Below are 18,344 nucleotides of genomic sequence, written 5' to 3'. Positions count from 1 at the left end.
TTCTCTCTACCTTTACTTAGCTGTTCTTTTTGTCAGCTTTAGTTAGTTCTTCGGATGAAGAGGATCATGCGGGCTGGGTCTCGGGCTGATCCCCCTGGTCGCAGGTCGTGGGTCAGTGGCTTCCCAGCCTGCCATCGAGCGTTCAGCCAGGTAACGCTCCTGGCACAGTGAACGACCCATCCCTGTTCGGTGCAGGGATGATTGGTGAGGTGGCTACCTCACTGGACGCTGTGCGGTTTCTTAACCCCCATTCTGTGCGTCTTGTATGCGACTCTCCCTGCCTCATGTGCAGCGGCTTGTTCGCCTGTGCGGGTCCCCCACGCCACTGTGAGGTAAGTGTATCTATGTGGGGACCTGTCTGTCTGGGGGGGTGTCAGTCTGGGACTGTGTAACCTGCCTCTATTCACACTGTTTGTCTCCCTATCTCTCGGCTGCATGCTGTGGGCTGCAAGGGGGGGGGGGGGGGAGCTGTGTGACACTGTGTGTGTCAGCCTTGTCAGTGTGAGAAGCTGTGTGCTGTGGGGCATGTTTTGTGGCATGTTTGGGCATTATACAGCGATCGCTGCGGCGATCTGACACGTTTTTTTATATACAGACATGTGTGCATTACTGTACTGTGGAGCGGCGGTTTCGGCGCCAAACGGCGCCATTTTGCCTAAACTCGCTCCGGCCGCATGTTCTACATGCATGGCGGCCATTTTCTTGTAGCCTCCCATAGGCTTTCATAGAGCGCCCTGGCAGCATCACTTCCTCTTCTCCTGGGTACACCGATCGAGGCAGCAGCAGCGGCGAGGGTCTCCTCAGGTTATATCCTTCCTATCCATTGCCTGTGTCATTTTTATTGTCCCTGTGGGGGTCTCATTGTGCTTGTGTGTGGTGCGGTGGGCTGCGCTCGCCGCGCGTGTTAAAGGGGCAGTTAACCCTTTATTATGCGGCATTTGTTATAGGGGCAATGGATTCTCAGGAGGGCAAATTTCCTACCGCCTTGGTGGAAAGCCAGGGGACCGCTGTTTCCCCCCCAGGGGGGGATTTAGCCACTATTGTGGCTGGCCTTGCTGCTCAGGTGCAGATGCTGGTGGCTGCTCAATCTACTAAAAGACCCAGAGTTGCTCGTTCCTCTGATTCTGAGGGTGAAGGTGATGGGGTTGTTATGGCGGGGGCCTCCTTATCGGGGTCCCGCTCCTCCCTGGATCTAGTGGGGTCCGAGGTGGAGGCTGAAGTTGAAGGGGTTGATAATTCTCCCCCTGGCTCGCCTGAAGAGCTTGCAATCATGGATGAATTGATTGCTTCCATAAAGCAAACGCTGCGTTTGCAGGATGAAGTGTGTCCCCCCGCTGCCTTGGCGGCTTATGGGACGCAGAGAAAACGCAGGACGCCGCAGGTTTTTCCCTGCAATGATGATTTTCAGCGCGCTGTTAAGGAACAATGGCGCAATCTGCGCAAACCTTTTGCTGTACCAAGTAGGTTCAAGCTGCGTTATCCTTTCTCGCCTTCCACTGATGAAAGGTGGTGTGTGCCCCCCCCAGTGGATCAGGCAATTGCGGTTTTAAACAAATCCACTGCGATTCCTGCAGAGGATTCCCCTGTGTTCCGTGATGCCACGGATAGGAGATTGGAGTCTCTTGCCCGTCATACTTATTCTGTTACGGGTTCTATGCTTAAGGCTCTGTTTGCTTCTCTCATGGCGGCCCAGGCGATCGCAAGTTGGACGCAGATGCTTAGGCGCGTCCTAGTGGCCGATTCGGCCTTGCCGGCGACCCTGGATATGGTGGATCAAATCCACCAGGGTGTCATGTATCTGTGTGATGCGGACTTGGACCTAGTTCCGTTGGCTGCACGTGTGCACAGCGTGGCGGTGTTGTCTCGCCGCCTGGTTTGGTTGAAATGTTGGTCGGTGGACCAGTCTTCACGTAAGACCTTAGCCAATCTGCCTTATGATGGGTCTCGCCTTTTTGGGGAGTCCTTGGATGTGTTGATTAAGGGGATCACCGGAGGTAAGAGCACTCTCTTGCCCCATTTCCCCAAGGCTAAGGGGGCTTCTGGGAAGAAGCATGCTAATTTTCGGCCCCCTCAGGGGTCCTTTCGTGCCTTTCGTTTGCACTACAAGGGCAAACCGTTCAAAGGTCAAGGCTCTCAGAAGAAGCCCTGGTCTGGTAAACAGAAGTCCGGTCAATCCGGATCCGCAGCCCATAACAGTGCGGCCTGAAGGGGCGCCCTCACCCAGTTTTGGGGTGGGGGGACGCTTGCTCGGTTTTCTTCAGCCCTGGTTGGCCCGCGTGCGGGACAGATGGGTTCAGGAGATCGTTCGATCTGGTTACAAGATCGAGTTTCTCTCTCGGCCGGAGAGCAGATTTTTTCCCTCAAATCTTCAACTGTCTCCAGAGCGTTTACGGGACCTGCACCTGGCGGTGCGGGACCTGAGGGCTCAGGGAGTGGTAGTTCCGGTGCCTCATCGGGACAGATTTCGGGGGTTTTATTCCAATCTGTTCACCGTGCCCAGAAAGGAGGGCAAGGTTCGTCCAATTCTGGACTTGAAGGCTCTGAACCGCTCTGTGCGGGTTCGCAAGTTCCGCATGGAATCCCTGCGGTCGGTGGTGGCTGCCCTGGTTCCGGGGGAATTCATGGCCTCCATCGATTTGAAGGATGCGTATCTTCACATCCCCATTTTCGAGGGTCACCAGAGGTACCTTCGATTTGCCATTGCGGAGGATCACTACCAGTTCGTGGCGTTGCCTTTTGGTCTCGCCTCGGCTCCGCGGGTCTTCACCAAGGTGCTTGCACCGGTTCTGGCATTATTGAGGGCCCAGGGCATTTCTGTCCTGGGGTATCTGGACGACATTCTGGTTCGGTCTGCGACCAGCCAGGGTCTGGAGAAGGACCGGTCTGTCACGATGCAAACTCTGCAGGAGTTTGGTTGGACGGTAAATTTTCCAAAGTCGACGCTGAGTCCGTCTGTTCGTCTTCCCTACCTGGGAATGATTCTGGACTCGGTGCAGGCGAAGGTCTTCCTGCCGGAAGACAAACTCAGAACTCTTCAGGAGGAAGTCAGGTCCCTCAGGGACGTTCCGCACTCGTCTCTGCGGACGTGCATGAGATGTCTGGGATTGATGGTCTCGGCCTTCGAGGCGATTCCCTTTGCCCAGTTTCACACGCGGGGTCTCCAAGCGGAGGTCCTGTCCATGTGGGACGGGCGACCTCAATCTCTGGATCTTCAAATCTCGTTGAGTCATTGCACCAGAAGAGACCTTCTGTGGTGGCTCCAGTCCCCGATGGTGTCCGGGGGCAAGTCGTTTCATCCTATCTCGTGGACGGTAATCACCACGGATGCCAGCCTGTCGGGCTGGGGTGGTGTTCTGGGCGTTCTGTCCGCCCAGGGGACTTGGTCGGAGGGGGAGTCCTCCCTTCCGATCAACATTCTAGAATTGCGTGCGATAAATCTCTGTCTTCATCGCTGGACGGACCGGCTGCAGGGCTGCCCGGTTCGGGTGCAGACGGACAATGCCACGGCGGTGGCCTACATCAACCACCAAGGGGGCACCAGGAGTGCCCGAGCGGCTCGAGAAGTGGCCGACATTCTGTCTTGGGCTGAGGCTCATGTCCCGGCGATGACGGCGGTTCACATTCCGGGGGTGGAGAACTGGCAGGCGGACTGTCTGAGTCGCCAGACCCTGGATCAGGGGGAATGGTCTCTCCACCCGGCTGTCTTCCAGATGTTGTGCGCGAAGTGGGGTCTTCCAGATGTGGACCTGTTCGCGTCTCGTCTCAACAACAAGGTGAGAAGGTTCGTGGCAAGGACGCGCGACCCTCGGGCAGACGCGTCGGACGCGTTAGTGGCCCCGTGGCATCAGTACAGGCTGATATACGCGTTTCCACCGATTCAGTTGCTGTCCAGGTTCCTTCGCAGGTTACACTCGGAACGCAGCACGGTGATTCTTGTGGCACCGGACTGGCTCGCCGGTCCTGGTACGCAGACCTCGTGAATCTGGCGGTCGACGCCCCGTGGCGTCTGCCTCTTCGAGACGATCTCCTGTCTCAAGGACCGATATACCATCCTGCTTTACAGTCGCTGGCTTTGACGGCCTGGCTGTTGAGACCGAGGTCCTGAGGGAGAAGGGTCTCTCCCCAGAGGTCGTTCATACCTTGATCAACGCGAGGAAGTCTTCCTCGGGGAAGGTTTATTACTGTACTTGGAAGGCCTATTTTGCTTGGTGTGAGTCCAGGGGATTTTCTCCCCGCACGTACTCGGTTTCCCGAGTGCTGTCCTTCCTTCAAACGGGTGTCGATCAGCGTTTGGCGCTGGCTACGATAAAGGGTCAGGTGTCTGCGCTGGCCGTTCTGTTTCAACGTCCCGTGGCTTCCAACTCCTTGGTTGGCACTTTTGTTCAGGGTGTGCGGCATCTGGTTCCTCCTAGGAGGGATCCTCTGCCCCCTTGGGACTTGAATCTCGTTCTGTCTGTGTTGCAACGTGCTCCTTTTGAACAGATCAGGGAGATCTCGTTGTCTATGTTGTCCAAAAAGGTCGCCTTTTTGGTGGCGATCACTTCGGCTCGCAGAGTGTCGGAGCTGGCAGCTTTGTCCTGCAAGTCTCTGTATCTGGTTGTTCATTTGGATAAGGTGGTCTTGCGACCTAATCCTTCTTTTCTTCCGAAACGAGTTTCGGAATTCCATCTTAATGAGGATATTGTCTTGCCTTCGCTGTGCGCGAAGCCTAAACATCCAAAGGAGGTGAGATTACATTCTCTGGATGTTGTTCGGGCGATAAGGGTTTACCTTAAATCGACTGAGTCTTTTCGAAAGACGGATTCCTTGTTTGTTCTTCCAGAGGGTCCTCGGAAGGGCATGGCGGCGTCGGCCTCTACCATCGCAAAATGGATCAGGCAGACCATTGAACAGGCCTATGCTTTGCAGGGGAAGGTTCCCCCTGTGCCTGTGAAGGCGCACTCTACTAGATCTCTGAGTACGTCTTGGGCCTGTCGTCATGGGGCTTCTGTAGCCCAGGTGTGTAAGGCGGCGACTTGGTCGACCGTGCACACTTTCACAAAATTCTACAAAGTAGATGTTCAGGCATCTGCGGATGCTTCCTTTGGCCGCAAGGTTCTTAGTGCGGCGATTCCCTAGGGTCCCTTGTGGGGACCACTGGCTGTTGGGATAAGTTTTTTATCCCCTGGTTATTTGTCTTTTCCTGGGTTGTCGCTCCTGTTGAGCACCTGTTTTTTCCTGTTGCCCAGCTGGGTTCCTTCCTTTGGTAAGGTTCCTTTCTTTGATGCGGAGACTGCGTTGCCTTTTCGGCGCGGATGCGTTTCCCACCCCTCATGTTTGCACTGCTTTGGGACGTCCCCATATGTGACGAATATGAAGAGGCGGCGACTGTCGGAGGACGTAAGAGAAAACGGAATTTTTGTAAAATCTTACCTGTAAAATTCCTTTCTCTGAGTCCTCCTATAGTCGCCGCCCCCGCCCCTCTTTTGGGGTTTGGTTGTATACTCTACTGCTATTCCACTAAAACTGAGATATGGTTGCAGGAAGTAGGAGGGTATTGACTGAGGGGACCACCCCTTGAGGGTGGGATATGTTAAAAGCTTTAATGTTAACATATTCTGTTGCCTAGCTACTCCTTCGGAGCAAAGTCTAATACCCCATATGTGACGAATATGAAGAGGCGGCGACTGTCGGAGGACTCAGAGAAAGGAATTTTACAGGTAAGATTTTACAAAAATTCCGTTTTTTTTTTTTTTTTTCAGAATTGTCGCTCTTTTTGTGGGAAATAAAGGACATCGTTTTTATTCATGTACAGCGTCGCAGGACTGCGCAATTCTTTGTTAAATTAACGCAGTGCCGAATCACAAAATATGGCCTGGTTATTAAGGGGGCAAATCCTTCGGGTCCAGAAGTGGTTAATGCATCAATAGACATCAATGCTGGAGAGTTGTAATGCATCCAATGCTGGGGGTTTTAATATGTCCACTGACATAAATGCTGGGGTTCTTTAATGCGTCCACTGACATCAATGATGGGGGTCTTTTTTATGTCCACTGACATCAATCCTGGGGGTCTTTAATGTGTCCACTGACATCAATCCTGGGGGTCTTTAATGCATCCACTGACATCAATGCTGGGGGGTCATTATGTCCACTGACATCAATCCTGGGGGTCTTTAATGCGTCCACTGACATCATTGCTAGGGTTCTTTAACCACTTACCGCATAGTAACATACCGATACGTCGGTACACTTTGCGGGTTTATACCGGGATGATGCCTCTAGTTAGAGGCATCATCCCGGTACCGTGGTTTGAAGCCGACGGTAGGCTTTCCGTCGGTAACGACCGATGCGGCTCGGGAGCCGCTCGATCGTTACCCAGGGGGGGGGGGGGCGGGAGGGACGCCCCCTCCCGCCGCCTTCCGTGGCTTTGTCCGGGGCTCCCATCCCACTGGGAGCCCAGAGCACTCAGCCAGCACATCCGCCGGCTGGATGGAGTCCCGATGAATGCCGGAAACGGCATCGATCGGGGCTCCAATGACGTTACCCGGAGGCGGCGTCCATGACGTCACTTCCGGGTTACTGTGCTGCAAAAGGCAGCAAATTTAAAAAACGGCTGTATGCAAAAATGCAGTTTTTGGCGTTTTGCATACAGGGAAGTGTAGTGGAGGGGTCTAGAGTCTTTTAGACCCTCGATCCCTCCATAAAGTGTACCTGTCGCACATATTGCTGTCACAAGGGATGTTTACATTGCTTGTGACAGCAATAAAAGTGATCAGATTTTTTTTTTTTAAAAACCTGTAATAAAGTTTAAAAAAAAAAAAAAAATAAATAAATAGGAAAAAAAAAAATAAATAAATTTGCCGCCCCCGTCACCGTTAGCTCGCGCACAAAAAGAAACGTATACGCAATTTAATCGCTGTTCAAACCCCACATGTGAGGTATTGCCGCGATCGCCGGAGCGTGCGCAATAATTTAAAAAAAAGAGCTACACTCTACCTCTAAACTGGTAACCGTTAAATAAATTTAAAGCGTCGCAGATTGAGATCTCTATTGACCGTAGTTTGTCGCCATCCCACGGGGGGGCGCAATTTTAAACCGTAACATGTTGGGTATCTATTTACTCGGCGTGACATCATCTTTCACAATATACAAAAAAAAAATGGGCTAACTTTACTGTTTAGTATTTTTTAAATGCAGTGAAATGTGATTTTTTTCAATTTTTTTCCAAAAAAATGGCGTTTTAAAGACCGCTGCGCAAATACCGCTTGACAAAAAGTTTTGCAATGACCGACATTTTATTCTCCAGAGTCTTTGCTAAAAAAATATACATAATGTTTGGGGGTTCTAAGTAGTTTTCTAGGAAAAAATACTGGTTTTAACTTAAAAACAAAAAGTGTCCGAAATAGGGCTGGGGCTTAAGTGGTTAATGCGTCCACTGACATTAATGCTGGGGGGTCATTATGTCCACTGACATCAATCCTGGGGGTCTTTAATGCGTCCACTGACATCAATGCTGGGGGTTTGTTTTGTCATGTTTTTGGGGTTGTGTTCAATATGTGCAAAGAGAGATCACACACATACTTAAAAGTATAACATTTATTAAAAGTAATGACAGATACAGATAAAGAAAATCTAACAAGAATACTTAACTAAAGACGTTTCCTTCCATGGAGTCCCATTTGCTATTATGCAACATGGCACAGGTAATCAGGACCAGACACTTGCCTCATGGCTGTTCTGGGTGAGACTAAAGTCTTACCAGTTTGGGCAGTGGTATTTAGACTTGTAAATGGAAAAAAACACCCCTGGCCAACACCCTTGTAAGCAACAATATGACATTCACATTCCTGAGGAGAAAGGGCTCGCTTATCCATTGTTTGGACAGTGATTTCACCTTTTAAGGGGAAGGGTGGGCTTGGTCATCCTGCATTCCTCAAGCCTTACATCAGAAAGGTATAAGCTATACATATGACCTTATATGGCTTCTTGACCAGGTTTTTAATGCGTCCGCCGGCACCGATACCGGGGAGTTTTAATGTGTGCACTGATGATCAATGGTGGGGATCTTTTTTGCGTCCACTGACACCAATGCTGGGGGGTCTATAAATACGTCCACTGACATCAATGATGGGGGGGTGATGTAATGCGTCCACTAACATCAATGCTGGGGGTCTATAAATGCATCCACTGACATTAATGCTGGGCATCTTTAATGTGTCCACTGACATCAATGCTGGGGGGTTTTATTGCGTCCACTAACATCAATGATGGGGGGGGTTTGCGTCCACTGACATCAATGATGGGGGGGATTTTATTGCGTCCACTGACATCAATGCTCGGGGTTTTTATTGCGTCCACTGACATCAATGCTCGGGGTTTTTATTGCGTCCACTGACATCAATGCTGGGGGTTTTAATGCGTCCACTGACATCAATGCTGGGGGGTTTTATTGCGTCCACTAACATCAATGATGGGGGGGGTTTGCGTCCACTGACATCAATGATGGGGGGGATTTTATTGCGTCCACTGACATCAATGCTCGGGGCTTTTATTGCGTCCACTGACATCAATGCTCGGGGTTTTTATTGCGTCCACTGACATCAATGCTGGGGGTTTTAATGCGTCCACTGACATCAATGCTGGGAGTTTTAATGCGTTCAATGTCATCCGTGCTGCGGGTTTTAATGAGTCCACTGACACCAATGCTGGGGGTCTTTATTTCATCCACTGACACCAATGCTGGGGGGTCTTTAACCTCTTGCTGACCAGCAACTGCAGTATTACTGCGGCAGTATTACTGGGGCAGGGCGGCTTGGCTGCGCAAAATCACATAGGTCTATGTGATTTTGTGCACGATGCCGAGGCATGAGGTGTTTAGACACAGCGGAAGGTGGGCCATGGGAGGAGCGGCGGCAATTACCGCTGGCCTCCCGCAGTCGTCTGAGAAACTGATAGAAGACCCGCCTGCTTATGTAAACTAAGCAGGCGAGTCTTCTGTCAGACAGGCAGGGAGAGATCAGGAGTTTCAGCTAAGCTGAAACCCCGATCTCTCTGTGCCTATCACAGAGCCCTCCCCCCCCCCCCCCCCAGTCAATCACTTTTAGGCATACATTAACTCCTTTGATCACCCTCAGTGTCAACCCCTTCCCTGCCAGTGTCATTTTTACAGTAACAGTGCATATGTATAGCACTGATTACTGTAGTAATGTCACTGGTACCCCCAAAAGTTTCAAAAATGTCAGTCAAGGGTCCGATCTGTCCGCCGCAATATCGCAGTCCCGCAAAAAAAATCGCATATCGCCGCCATTACTCGTTAAAAAAAAAAAAAAAAACACCAAAAATGACAGAAATCTTTCCCTTAGTTAGTAAACGCAATAACTTTTGCGCAAACCAATCAAAATACACTTATTGTGATTTTTTTTTTTTACCAAACATAGGTAGCAGAAAACAAATTGGCCAAAAATTTAAAACAATTTTGATTTTTACATTTTTTGGGGGGGGGGGGGGGATTTCATATGAAAAAAATGTAAAAAGTATTGTTTTTTTTTCAAAATTTACGCTCTTTTTTTGTTTATAGCGCAAAAAGTAAAAATCGCAGAGGTGATCAAATTCCACCAAAAGAAAGCTCTGTTTGTGGGGAAAAAAAGACGTAAATTTTGTTTGGGTACGGCGTCGCACGACCGCGCAATTGTCCGTTAAAGTCGCACGGAGCCGAATCGCAAAAAGTGGCCAGCAAAATCCTCCGGTGGTAAAGTGGTTAATGCTGGTTTGACACCAAAAGGTAGTCACATCAAATATTGATTTGATTTAGATTTTTCTTCTGTTCTCTTACGTTTTAATTTTGTAAATTGATAAAAAGAAAGATTTGAAAATATACTGTATATTTTTTTAAAGCGTTCTTACTTAATACAGCATTTCGTCACACTTGCCTATAACTTTTGCACAGTACTGTAACTCTAACACTCTACCTTCTGTCTTAGGGTATTCATGTCTACCTTGCAAAGAAAATGATAGAAGACCAGGGTAGAGATTATATGAATAACAGTGTTGCTAAGGTGAGTCCAATCCTGTCAGACAGTCATGGTTGACATACACTATATCACCAAAGTATTGGGACGCCTGCCTTTACACGCACATCCTTTACACGCACATGAACTTTAATGTCATCCCAATCTTAGTAAGTAGGGTTCAATATGGAGTTGCCCCACCCTTTGCAGCTATAACAGTTTCAACTCTTCTGGGAAGACTGTCCACAAGGTTTAGTAGTCCGAGTGTGTCTATGGGAATGTTTGACCATTCTTCCAGAAGCGCATTTGTGAGGTCAGGCACTGATGTTGGACAAGAAGGCCTGCCTTACAGTCTCTAATTCATCCCAAAGGTGTCCCTTTGGGTTGAGACCAGGACTCTGTGTACGCCAGTCAAGTTCCTCCACCCCAAACTCTCTCATTCATGCCTTTATGGACCTTGATTGTGCACTGGTCTAAATAATTTGGTGGAGGGGGGGGGGGGGATTATGGTGTGGGGTTGTTTTTAGGGGTAAGTTTGGTCTTTTAGTTCAAGTGAATGGAACTCAAGACGTCAGCATACCAAGACATTTTGGACAATTTCATGCTTCCAAATTTGTGGGAACAGTTTGGGGATGGCCCCTTCCTGTTCCAACATGACTGCGCATCAGTGCACAAAGCAAGGTCCATAAAGACCAGGGTGAGCGAATCCGAGGTGGAAGAACTTGACGTATTTTTTTTTTTAAACTCCTTTCTTGCCCTTGTAGCCCCCTTTTGGCAGGGCTGGTCGAGAAAGGAGCCCTCCCTTAAAGGGTAACTGCACTTTCGTGGGGGGAATAAAATAGCAAATAAAGAAAAAACAATATAGCGTATACAACTGTGACACATTCATATTGTAATTGAATGTTATTAAAAATGACTTTTCCTTTTCAATCTGCAATCTTCTGAAAATGCAATGCAATATGGCTACCTGAAGCTGTTTTGTACACAGATTGTGTACTGACCACACCCCAGAAAAAAAATGTCCTGCTTGTGTGATTGGCTCACCAATTTTCCCAGAAGTATGCATAAGATACAAGTCAGATTTCTGGCATCCCCTGCAACAAAATTTCATTTTTGGTGAGATACTCCCAATAGGAACATGTCTAAAGGGATGCAGGTCCAGCGGATTTCCTCATTAGAGCCCTGCAGCTGCCACAGCTGACAGATAATTATGAAACCACTCCCATTTGACCCACTCATCACAGAGGCACAGAAGAACAAACAATGATTTCTTCAGAACAATAAACGTTAGAAATCTGCAACAATGTTTGTTAAAATCCTTGCAATGTACAGAGATTACCATGTACATTGCCATAACCCCGGTAATTAACATCAAAGTAGCTTCGTAAATACACAGTGGGCGGTCCGTAAGTGGTCAAGGATAAATAAGAGCTACAGATGAAGCTGTGTGTCACAGCGAAACGCGTCTAGCGATAGGTAGAGCGAGTACCACGTGATCTCCGGCCGGAGGATTGCATGCTGCGGGATCAGCACACCACCGAGCCGTTCTGTTTTATTCCCTGCATGTTACTGTGTGATGTTTGTGAGTATAAACCCCCGTTGTTTATCCAATAAATGTGATGTTTAAACGAACTTCACTATGAATAGTCTTTTTCCTTGAGGACACGGGGAATGAACCTTGATCTTCCAGCAACATTCCTTCCTTGCCTTATTGGAGATGCGGAGTGCAAAGTCTAATTGTTCATGCCTGCTTATATCTACTTAGTGGTAAGTAGACATCTGAAGGGGGAAACCCCATGTAAAGCACAGATCAAGCACTCAAGCACTTTATAAATATTGGGGAAGGACACACCACTCCGGAAGGATTTATTAATGGACTTTTATTTCAAGCACAATACATTTATTTAATCCTATTTATTTAATCTTATTTAATCCTATTTATTTGATTATTAGAAATATATGTTTGTATAATTTTATGATAATTATGAGTATATGATCGTTAGATTATAACACTTTTATTTATTCATATTGATATATTTTTAAGCAGCGCTGCATTCACATATCCACAAGGATAAATCACCAATCATAACCGTCATCTATAGCCTACTTGAGCTGGTGAACAATTTTGTCCTTTGTCCTTCCCAATGCGTATAAGGTATACACATACACATGTCCTGGTTTCGTCATCACACGTCATTCCAATTCAATTTTCTGTTTTTTTGTTTTTGCCCTGTGTGTGTGTATATTAATATATTAAGTATCTCACAAAAGTGAGTACACCCCTCACATTTTTTTTAATATTTTATTATATCTTTTTATGTGACAACACTGAAGAAATAACACTTTGCTACAATGTAAAGTATTGAGTGTACAGCTTGTATAACAGTGTTTCAGTATGTCACAGTACATACTTCAGTATGTCATCTGGTACTCAAGGGGTCATCTGGTAAGTGGGCTGTGATTGCGGTGGAGGCAACATAGATGCACTAATCCCACTGGAGCTTATATCAAGTGTTGTTCATGGTCACTTTATTAAAGAGGAAGTAAACCCTCCTCTGACACTTTTACCTATAGGTAAGCCTATATTAAGGAATACCTATAGGTACTGTAAACATCTCCAAAACATGTACCGTTTAGGAGATATTTACCTTACATGCAGCCAGTGACATCACTGGCGCATGCGCTCTGAAGGAACGGCCGCTGGTGCTGTGACTGTCGGCTCCCACGCACGTGCGTGGGAGTGACGTCACCGCGGCATCCGGCCAATCAGATACTGGACATGTCGCCCGTCATACAGGTAAGCGGGCGGCACGGCGGGGCTCATTCTAAGGTAAGTATTTCATAATAGGCTAGTATGCTGTGCATACTAGCTCATTATGTGTTTCTCTTTCAGGTTGCAAAAAAAAAAAAGTTGTATGGGTTTACAACCTCTTCAAGCACAAAGAGCACTTTTTTGGATTATCCCACAGAAGTTTACACCAAGTATTGTCACCTATCAAGCATAAGAACACTTTTTAAGTCAATTGAACATTATTGACTCACTTGTGATTAGTCACGATATATGCATGAAGGACTGATATAGTTAATTTGCAGTTTTGCACACAGTGCACAGTCACTTTGGAGTTTTATATATGTATATATCTATTTATAAACAAAAGCTTGGAATAATGATTCCCATAAAGGAACTACAGTGGGACCGCAGAGATGGATGAAGGTGGGTTTAGCTGTTAATGGCACAGTGCTGTAGTCTATTACCCAGCGCCTATGAGGTTTACTGTATGGGAGCAGCATCTGTTTATATGAGAGAGCCCCTGCGAGGCCGCCTGTGTGGATAGTAACAGCTTAACCCACCTTCATCCATCTCTGCGGTCCCACTGTGGTCCCTTTATTCCAAGCTTTCCTTTATGGTTATTTGGTAAGAGGCACGTTTATTTTGTTAACACGTGGTGTCACATTGAGTGTTGGGACGACACTGTGGCTCGTGGACCTTTTTCCAGTGATTTGATATAGACTTATATGCTAATTTTCGCTGGAAAGTCGGTAAGGAGCCATCACACTGCATTGTTTGGGTCATGTTGTGCTACATGGGATGTCTGAACCTGCTGACCTTTAAGAAAGGATATATATAATATATGGAACACTTCAGTGAAGATTCCCGTGTCACATTTAATTATTTTTGGAATTATTCACCTTATATTATATTTTAGTATAATGCATGTCATCACCCTTTACTTTTGAGGTGTTGCACATTTATTTTTCACCTGTATATTTTTTGTTTTTTTTTCAACATTTTTTATTGGATGTGTTGATTTCTATTCCATTTAATTACCGAGCGCACTAGTTTAATTTTTTTCTCAACCAGCTAAATACACTTGTAAAATACAAAAACATGAATGGGTTCACCTGCCACAGTATTTGTATTTCTGCCCAGCCAGTATGTGTATAGCAAGCTGGAAGACAGCCACACATGGATATTTTTTCTCAAATGATCCCATTGTAGTCATTCATCATTCTCTCTTATAGTTGGGCAATGTAGAGATATCTAAAAGAAACACAAACCAGAGCGCTATATGGAAAATGACCACAAGATGGTGCTGTAATGTATCGATATGACAGTTGTCTGTGGTAAGATCTCACAAATCAATCATATGTTCAAATAATCCAAGATTAAATTAAATGTTTATTAGAATTCTAAGACGGCATCATAAGCCTTGTAGGGTAAAATCATTTAAAATTGTAAGCTTGTGTAAGCCTGTATGATGCGGGAAGAGCATAAGAAATTGCATACCAGCCCATGGAGGTGGAGGAAACCCCACATATGAGGGTAACCTGGTAGCATGCCATCCAAGCCTTGTTTTGGTCCAGTGGGTGTGGCATCCAACTCTCCAGCAGTTCCTAATTGGTCGCTTCAAGCCCGCTGTGACATTTCCAGCGCTTTGTAGGCCACTGCTCCCCTTATCCATCCATTGGTGGGAACCCCCCCTGGAGCCCCCCTTAAGTTCCCCTGGGCATATCATTGATTGAATCATACAACAGTCCTCCTGGGTTTCCTCCACCTCCATGGGCTGGTATGCAACATCTTATGCTCTTCCCACATCATACAGGCTTACACAAGCTTACCGTTGTAAAATATTTTACCCTACAAAGCTCATGATGTCGTCTTTGAATTTGAAATTAACATTTTATTTATTTTTGAATTATTTGAACATATGATTTATTTATGAGATCTTACCACAGAGAACTGTCATAGCGATACATTATAGCACCATCTTGTGGTCATTTTTCATATAGCGCTCTGAGTTGTGTGTTTCTTTTGGATTGTCATTCCACAACTTCATGTGGAATAGTCTGAGCAGCTGGGTTAGTGACCTTTCTTCGGCTTCACACCCTCAATTACATCCTCTTAGCGCCTGGATGTTGGTAGTTTCAATATAGAGATATATAGAAAGTAACTATCGCCTGGATGTTGGTAGTTTCAATATAGAGATATATAGAAAGTAACTATCAAGTATCAAATGTTCTCATTACTTCTCCTAAATGTTTTTTAACAGTTGGGGTTCATACACCTCTGCCAGACAGCACAGCAGACTGTATAGCAGGCTTTTATTATGCATTGGTAAGGCTTTAACCACTTTTGGATCGGAAAGGATTTCCCCCTTAATGGCCAGGCCATTTTCTGTAATTCACCACTGCGTTATTTTACCGGACAATTGCGCAGTTGTGTACCTTAATAAAATCAATGTCCTATTTTTCCCACAAATAGAGATTTCTTTTGGTGGTATTTGATCACCTGTGCGATTTTTTTTTTTTTTTTGCGCTATAAACAAAAAAAGAGCGATAATTCTGGGAAAAAAAAAACAATTTTCTCTTACGTCCTCCGACAGTCGCTGCCTCTTCATATTCGTCACTATTGGGGTTATTGACCTTTGCTCCGTAGGAGTAGCTAGGCAACAGAATATGTTAATATCAAAGCTTTTAGCATATCCCACCCCTAGGGGGTGGTCCCCTCAGTCAATACCCTCCTGCTTCCTGCATTCCTACCTCAGTTTCAATTTGCCTAGCTTAGGAGTTAGCTGGGTTCCTGTGCTGGGGCTTTTCAGTCTCAGCCTTCTATCCTTTTTTTTGATTTTATTTCAAGTATTTCTCTCTTTCTTTTACTTAGCTGTTATTTTTCAGCATTAGTTAGTTCTTCGGATGAAGATGATCGTGCGGTGCTGGGTCTCGGGCTGGCTTTCCAGGATCCTCAGGGTTCTCAGGGCCAGTGGCTTCCCAGCCTGCCATCGAGCATTCAGCTCAGGTTTCCCTGGCATATTGAACGACCCATCCCTGTTTGCTGCAGGGATGCTGCGGTGAGGTGGCTACCTCACCGGACGCCATTTGCGGTTTCGCACCGCAGTTCCACTGCGTCCTGGCTGCTACTCTCCCTGTCCTTAGTGCAGCGGTTTGATCGCTTGTGCGGGCTCCCCACGTCATCCGGATGGTAAGTGTATTCTGTGTGGGGACCTGTCTATTTTGGGTGTCAGTCTGGGACTGTGGGACCCTGCATGTCTGTGTAATATGTTGAGCTCCCTGTCAGGTATAGCTGCCTTTCTGTGGGCTGCAAGGGGGGGGGGGGGCTCTCCTGCTCTGCTCTGTGTGACAGGCTGTGTTATCTGTGAGACATGCGGTATGCTGTGTGGGACATGCTTGTGAGACATGTTTTGGGCATACTGTGCGGCGACCGCTGCTGCGGTCCGCCATTTTTTTGCAGCAAGCTTAGGTGGCCGGTCCTGTGTGGTAAGCGCGGCGATCGCTCAGGCCACATGTCAGCGCTGTTCTCTATCTACCTGTGAAGTCCCCTGCCGGCGGCCATGTTTGTGTAGCCTTACATAGGCTTTATAGGGGCGGTCAGTCTTGCATCACTTCCTTTTGCTCTGGGACAGCGATCGGTGCAGCAGCCTGTGTGATCTCTCCAGGTTTTACCTTTCCATATTCCTGTATTCCTTGCCTAGTATTCTTCTCCCTGTGGGGGTCAGTGTGTTCGGTGGGTGCGGTGGGCTACGCTCGCCGCGATCTTAAAGGGGCAGTACTCCTTTTTTTCCTAAAACACTGGGGCATGGGTTCTCAGGAAAGCAAGTTTCCTCCCACCCTGGTGGGGGGCCAAGGGGCTGCTGCTTCCCCCGAGGGGGCTGATTTGGCTGCTATTGTGGCAAACCTAGCTGCTCAGGTGCAGATGCTTGTGGCTGATCGATCCACAAAACGGCCCAGAGTGTCAATTTCCTCTGATTCAGAGGGCGATGGGGCTGCTATGGCTGGTGGACCCTTCTCAGGGTCCCGTTCATCTCTAGACCTTGTGGGGTCTGAGGGGGAGGCTGAGGTAGAAAGGGTTGATAATTCCCCCCCTGGCTCGTCTGAAGAGCTTGCACTCATGGATGAGTTGGTTGCTTCTATCAAGCACACGCTGCATTTGGAGGAGGAACCATGTCCTCCTGCTTTGCTGTCCTCTTATGGGACGCAGAGGAAACGCAAAACATCGCAGGTTTTTTCCTTGCTCTGCGGAATTTCAGCGCGCTGTTGATGAGCAATGGCGCAATTTAAAGAAGCCTTTTGCTGTGCCGAGTAGGTTCAAGCTGCGTTACCCCTTTACGCCCGCTACTGATGAGCGTTGGTGTGTACCACCTCAGGTGGATCACGCGGTGGCTATTTTGAATAAGTCTACTGCTATTCCGGCGGAGGATACCCCGGTGTTCCGGGACCCCACGGACAGGAGATTAGAATCTCTTGCCCGTCATACTTGTACGGTTACTGGTTCCATGCTGAAACCTATTTTTGCTTCCCTTATGGCAGCCCAGGCTGTCGCGGATTGGATGCAGGTGCTCAGGCGCATCCTGGTGGCTGACTCTGCCCCGCCGACAACTTTGGCTATGGTGGATCAAATTCATCAGGGTGTCATGTATTTGTGTGATGCGGACTTGGATTTAGTCCCTTTGGCTGCGTGCGTCTAAAGTGTGGTGGTGTTGACACGCCGTCTGATATGGCTAAAGTGTTGGTCTGTTGACCAAGCTTCGCGCAAGACTTTAGCTAATTTGCCCTATGCGGGATCTCGCCTTTTTGGCGATTCTTTGGATACTCTGATAAAGGGAATTACCGGGGGTAAGAGCACGCTCTTACCCCAGACTCGCAAGTCTAAAGTTGTTTGTGGTAAGAAGACTACCTCATTTAGACCCTCTCAGGGATCCTTTCGTGCCTTTCGGTTGTACTATAAGGGCAAGCCCTTCAAAGGCCAAGGCTCCCAGAAGAAGCCGTGGGCAGGTAAGCAGAAGTCGGGCCAGTCCGGGTCCACTGCCCATAACAATGCGGCCTGAAGGGGCGCCCTCACCCAGTTCTGGGGTGGGGGGGACGTTTGCTCGGTTTTCTTCAACCCTGGCTGGCCCGTGTTCGGGACAGGTGGGTTCAGGAAATCGTTCGATCTGGATACAAGATCGAGTTTCTCTCTCGGCCGGCGAGCAGATTTTTTCCCTCGAATCTTCAGCTATCTCCGGAGCGCTTGCAGGATCTGTACCTGGCGGTGCGGGACTTGCGGGCCCAGGGCGTGGTGGTTCCGGTGCCTCTTCGGGACAGGTTCCGGGGTTTTTATTCAAATCTGTTCACTGTGCCCAGAAAGGAGGGCAAGGTACGTCCAATTCTGGACTTGAAAGCTCTGAACAGCTTTGTGCGGGTTCGCAAGTTCCGCATGGAATCCCTGCGCTCGGTGGTGGCTGCCCTGGTTCCGGGGGAATTCATGGCGTCCATCGATCTGAAGGATGTGTATCTTCATATCCCCATTTTCGAGGGTCACCAGAGGTACCTTCGATTCGCCATTGCGGAGGATCACTAC

This window comes from Pelophylax lessonae, assembly GCF_965119305.1.
Source record: "Pelophylax lessonae genome assembly, chromosome: 2".
Lineage (NCBI taxonomy): Eukaryota > Metazoa > Chordata > Amphibia > Anura > Ranidae > Pelophylax > Pelophylax lessonae.
The sequence above is the reverse complement of the archived record's forward strand: the minus strand, read 5'-3'. Positions refer to the sequence as shown.